This window comes from Myotis daubentonii, chromosome 1 (assembly GCF_963259705.1).
Source record: "Myotis daubentonii chromosome 1, mMyoDau2.1, whole genome shotgun sequence".
Taxonomy (NCBI): Eukaryota; Metazoa; Chordata; class Mammalia; order Chiroptera; family Vespertilionidae; genus Myotis; species Myotis daubentonii.
Genome location: NC_081840.1, coordinates 33443117 through 33449116, shown reverse-complemented (window position 1 = coordinate 33449116; position 6000 = coordinate 33443117). Strand labels below are relative to the sequence as shown.

The following is a 6000-nucleotide window of genomic DNA, read 5'->3' as shown; positions in this document are numbered from 1 at the left end:
CAGGGCTCCGTCGTGAGCGCGCCTGCGCGGGTACGCGCTCGAGGCGGCGGCGGCGGCGGCGGCGGCTCTAGGGGCGGGAGCGCGCGCAGGAGCGAGGGAGCAGTGGTCTCGGCCGGCCCGGCCCGCAGCTTCGGGTGCTCGGGCGGCTGCAGCTCAGGAACCGGTGGTTGGGGAGGGGGGGTGGGGGGCACTCCAGGCAGGTGGGGCGCGAAAGCGATGAATCTTCGGCTCTTCCTCCTCCTCCTCCTCAGGGACCCGCTCTCCGCCTGCCGCTCCAACGCCCGGATGATCTGAGCCGCGAGGGCGCCGAGAGCCGGGGGCCCGGACGCAGCCCGGCTCCTCCCCTCCTCTGCCCCCTCCCCAGCCCGACCTGGTCCGCAGCCGCTTGGGTGACCCCCATCCCGCCCCCTCCCCGGCCGCCGCCGCCTCGGCCGACCAGGGACCTGCCCGCCCGCGGCTGCTCCGGGTAAGCGCGAAGCTCGGGCCGAGGGCGGGCGGGCGGGCGGGCGGCGCGGGCCTGCGCGGCGGCGGCGGCGGCCAGGCCTGGGGCCTGGGGCCTGTAAACAAGCCGGGCGTCTGCCGGGGCGCTCCCGGGAGGAGACGCGACAACTCCTCCCCCTGGCCCGGCCTCCTCCTCGGAGTCGGGCGGCGGGCGGCGAGGGGTTAACGCTCCGCGAGGGCGTCGGCCAGGAGGCGGGGGCGGGGTGTGGGCGGCGGGGGCGGCGGCGGCGAGGGGAGGGGGCGCGACCCTGGGCCGGGTCGGGTGTTGGTGGCGGCGACGCGGGCGAGGGCCGCGGGCTGGCCCGGCCCGGTCCGAGCGCGGCCGGCGGAACTTTTCCCGAGCGGCGAGTGGGCTCCCGCCGCCCCCACCCGCCTGGCCGCCCTGGACTCCAACCGGTGGGAGGGAGGTCCGCGGAGAGAAGGGGGGGCGGGTGCTTCCTTTGGACCGAATTTGGCCTCGATACATCACATTCTGTAGAATTTGCTTCAGGTTTTCTAGGGCGCAGAGCTGAGAGCGAGGCTTATTCAGAACTCGAGTCAGTGATGCCTCCGATTCATTCATTATTCAGGCGTCGAGCAGATCCATTGAAGTCAATCGCGCTGATTTCTCCTCGCCTTTGTAGCCGTGCTAATTGTGCGGGTCAAAGTTGTCGGTGTTCGCGTTTGGTTGCGGGGTAGTTCTGCTCTGCTTGTCGACTGGAAAGATTCTCCGGCTGTGCAGAGCCTTCCACCACTCGCAGTTTTAGATGCGTTTTGAAAATGTCATCCCCGGAGTTATTTTTCCTTTTCCTGAAGCACGCGGCACTTAAAACCCACAGAGGTCACCAGTTGTCCACGCCGAGAAACCCACGCGCCGCCGCCCCCCTTAAATTTGAAATAATGAGCCTGACGCATTCTAATGAGTGATGGGAAGAGGATCAGAGATGTAAAAATACGGGAGACGGGTTACTTTCTCGCAGTGAATGATTTTGACATTGAAAGGAAGGAGGCATTTTAAAAATGGTTTTGCGGAATGAGGCTTGATCTTTACAGATGTGCACCTGGGGGATTTTAAACACAGCCATTTTTCAGATGCGAACAGCTCTGAAGGGTCAAGAGGATTGACTCAGGTAAACAGTTCTCTGCTGCGCGTTAGGGGTTCCAGAGCCCTCAGAGGTCCGGCAGGGCCGGCTCTCCGACTCCCTAATTGGAACAACCTCAGTTTTATACTTTTACTTATTTGTATGTTGGGCCTATGCCAAAGACTGTATTTCTGTAACTCTTTACAGATTAGAAAACTGACTAGGAGGACAGTGACCCGCCCCACTGCCTATTTCCTAATCATATATGTTACCTTTATTAACTTAGTATTTCCTTTGCCAGTAAATAATTTGAAGCACAAACATTCCTTGCCTGATGTTACAGCCCTCTTCTTATGTGTAACATTTCTAATTAAACAGTCATGTAGGGATGATTGCTTTTAACTTAATGAACTACACATGGAAGTTCTTTAAGACATTTTTTATTTGCTATCTAAACTTTTTTTCACATCAGTGAAATCATGGGAGAGGTAAGGTTTGGCTACATACCTCATATATTTGAGAAATAACATGGTTGAAGGCTGCTGCATTCATCAAAATTTTGTACATGGCATAGGTATAAATATATATACGTGTGTGTATATATATATGTATTTATTATTTTTAACATGGTTTGTATCTGTTTATATTTTAGCTTGAAGGGTTGAGTGATGACCATAATTACAGTATAAACTGTTGAAGGGAACATTGCACTAGGAGATGAGAATTGTTTAGTCATGGCTGTGCTCCAACATATCTGTGTCCATGGACAAGTCCTTTAACCTTTTGAATCTCGGCTTACAAATCGGTAAAGCCAAGAGTAGATTATATTATCAGATGTACTGCCCAGTTGCTAAATTTTTTTATTATCTTGTTCAATGTGCCTTGACCAAATGCTTCGTCTGTACTTTAATGTTTCAGCATTCTAAAGCTAATTTTCTGCCTGGGGTTTTGTCTTATTTAGAAGAATTTTAAGTTGGTGATTGTTCTTTAGGAAAGATATCCAGTAGATAGCCTTTATTGACTTTTCTATTAGGATTGGGAAGTCTAGAAAAACTCTTGGAAGGGGGATTGAAATCAAAGGGTGGTTGAGATTCTAGGTTTGAACAATCATGTGGCCCTTGGTAGTTTGATGTGAAGGGTATTATAAGAACATATAAGTTTTTTTCTGTCAGTTCCAGTTGTGTCTTGTTTATCTTATTAATAAACCTTCATTTGAAAATGTTCCCTAATACCTATATTTCCTTTCAAAGAAATTTATAGCAATATCATATCACATGGTAAATATTGCTAAGCAGTTACTAAAAATATGCAGTCACTGAATTTGTTTAGATTACACCTAGACTATTTCTTACAATGGCTAGTAGTGTAGCTGATTCCTGTTTAGCTACACTATTTTTTTTGTATGGGATGTTTATTTACTTAATAATTTAAAACTAAAGACTGACATATGCCCAAAGAGAGCTTGTTATCTTTGAAATTGTCACCCATGAGAGCTGATTAATTTCTGAAGACATAAATCTGTGATCATGTAGAAATAATTAAGTATAATTATTTTGATGATCACCCCAAATGATTATCTAACACTTATATAGGCACCTGACCCTGAATGTTACCCCCTCCCCAAGTATCACATTGTTTAATGATAGATACAAATGTATAAAATTAGGGCATGAACATGACTTGATAATGAATGTTACTCTTGACTACTTTCCATCCTTAATCCAATCAGAGGAAGGAGGCAGCCATGTAAGAAAATCCGCTCAAGTGGAGTCCTATAAGGGTTAAACAAAAAGATAAAACAAGGTGTGGCTCTGTAAAAGATATGGACCTTGTGGGAGGAGGAAGGTGTTATGAGGCAACTAGGTAAAAGTTTGTATCTTCCTATTCCTTGAGTAGTATTTTTATTTCAGAATATGTTGCTTTCCATCTCAAATCACATTGGTGACCAAAAATTTTAAAATTGAGTTGTTTCATTTATTATTTTACTATTAACCTCTATGTATAAATTCTGTGAATTTCCACCTGGGATTATTCCCACCTGGGTCCTTATATGAAAGAAGCTTGGGTTAAATTATATCAAAATCAAAAGATTGATTATATTCTTTTTTGCCTCTTTCTAATATCTAATGTGCTCCATATTACTCAAGTAAAAAAATTATATTTTGAGTCTCCAGGATATATTCCATGATGATTTTGACCTTTGCATGTCCTACTTGTCTCTGTACTACCTAGATAATCTCTTTACATAGCTTGTTTTGCTGAGGCAGGTAGGAGGAGCTACAGAAAATAAACAGTTATGAGAGGTGAGCTTCAGTAACCTTTTTCTAAAATGTAATACACACTTTAGAGTTTTTGTGAGAAACTGAGGGAAAGATACTGGATATTAGCATATATTAATAAAGTAAACTTGATACTGTGTTTATAAAATTAAAAGTGTTTTAAACATTCCTTGAGTTAAAGTGCAATAAATGAGGGAGCTTGAGTTTTTATAATTACTAATGTGTTTATTTGGAATCCATTGACCAGGTTTATGTAGCATTCATATTTAGGATCCAGTTTGAAAGTCATTAGAGTTTTTGTGGCTGAAAAGATTTGAATTAAAATCCTATTATACAAAACTACTTTTAGATCAGAAGAAAGTGAATAAGAAAAGCCATAATTTGTTACTATTTATTTGTGTCAGGCTATAATTTTCACCACAGCCCTCTAAAATATCTGATGTTGCTATCTCTGTTTCACAAATGAAATATTGGCTCAGAATTGAAGTTACATGCCAAGATAAGATCTGTATAGATACAAAATTATTTTCAAAATATTTCTGAGTGGATTTTTCCAATTAGATGATCCTTCTTGTTCTTAGGAATTAAAATTTGAAAAGCTGAATATTAATACTTTTGACCCAGATTCCTAGAGTTAAGAGTATTTATATTTACTTAAATCTTGCAATGCAAGGGTCTCTTCTAAACTATTCAGAAAAGATTTAAGAAGCTAAGTTCATTTCCTCATTCCCAAAGTTTCAGAAGTCAGCAGAGCTAATTTTATGTCTATCATTGCTCAAATTGAGGAATGAATCAATGTACTAACATGGTTGATAATAAGGGAAATGTTTTTGAGTACACTCAATGTGTAGAGCCACGTTGAAGGTCACAAAGTGGAGAGGTAACACTTCCTAGTGGGGTGATCTTTTTTTAATTAATTAATTAATTAATTAATATATTTATTTTATTGCTTAAAGTATTACAAAGGGTATTACATATGTGTCCTTCCCCCCCCCCCCCCCGCCCTTGACAATCCCCTGGCCTCCCCTACCCCCCAATGTCTTATGTCCATTTGGTTATGCTTATATACATGCATACAAGTCCTTCGGTTGATCTCTTACCCCCTCCCTCCTGCCCCCCAACCTTCCCCGGCCTTCCCGCTGCAGTTTGACAATCTGTTTGAAGCAGCTCTGCCTTTGTATCTATTATTGTTCAAAAGTTTATAATGGTCTCTATTATCCATGAATGAGTGAGGTCATGTGGTATTTTTCCTTCATTGACTGGCTTATTTCACTTAACATAATGCTCTCCAGTTCCATCCATGCCGTTGCAAATGGTAAGAGTTCCTTCCTTTTTACAGCAGCATAGCATTCCATCGTGTAGATGTACCACAGTTTTCTAATCCATTCATCTACTGATGGGCACTTAGGCTGTTTCCAGATCTTAGCTATGGTGAATTGTGCTGCTATGAACATATGGGTGCATATATCCTTTCTGATTAGCGTTTCTGGTTTCTTGGGATATATTCCTAGAAGTGGGATCACAGGGTCAAATGGGAGTTCCATTTTTAGTTTTTTGAGGAAACTCCATACTGTCTTCCATAGTGGCTGCACCAGTCTGCATTCCTACCAGCAGTGCACGAGTGTTCCTTTTTCTCCACATCCTCTCCAGCACTTGTCGTTTGTTGATTTGTTGATGATAGCCAGTCTGACAGGTGTGAGATGGTACCTCATTGTTGTTTTGATTTGCATCTCTCGGATGATTAGTGACTTTGAGCATGTTTTCATATGTCTCTTGGCTTTCTGAATGTCCTCTTTTGAAAGGTGTCTATTTAGGTCCTTTGCCCATTTTTTGATTGGATTGTTTATCTTCCTTTTGTTAAGTTGTATGAGTTCCCTATAAATTTTGGAGATTAAGCCCTTATCAGATATGAGATTGGCAAATATGTTTTCCCACACAGTGGGTTTTCTCATTGTTTTGTTGATGGTTGCTTTTGCTGTGCAGAAGCTTTTTATTTTGATGTAGTCCCATTTGTTCATTTTCTCTTTAGTTTCAAGTGCCCTTGGAGCTGTATCAGTGAAGAAATTGCTTCGGCATATGTCTGAGATTTTGTTGCCTTTGGATTCTTTTAGAATTTTTATGGTTTCCTGTCGTACATTTAAGTCCTTTATCCATTTTGA

At 43.5% G+C, this 6000-nt stretch overlaps 1 protein-coding gene across 4 annotated transcripts in view; it reads left to right on the top strand.

The window, feature by feature from the left end:
• The first annotated feature begins 314 nt into the window (after positions 1-314).
• Positions 315-6000, top strand: part of PPM1A (protein phosphatase, Mg2+/Mn2+ dependent 1A) — a 54186-nt gene continuing 48500 nt past the window's right edge. For 3 of the 4 annotated variants that reach the window (XM_059694381.1, XM_059694354.1, XM_059694391.1), the window contains exon 1: positions 315-466. The gene's annotated coding sequence lies outside the window, so the exon portion shown is untranslated. The remainder of the gene's footprint in view (positions 467-6000) is intronic. The other variant, XM_059694363.1, reaches the window with a different exon arrangement.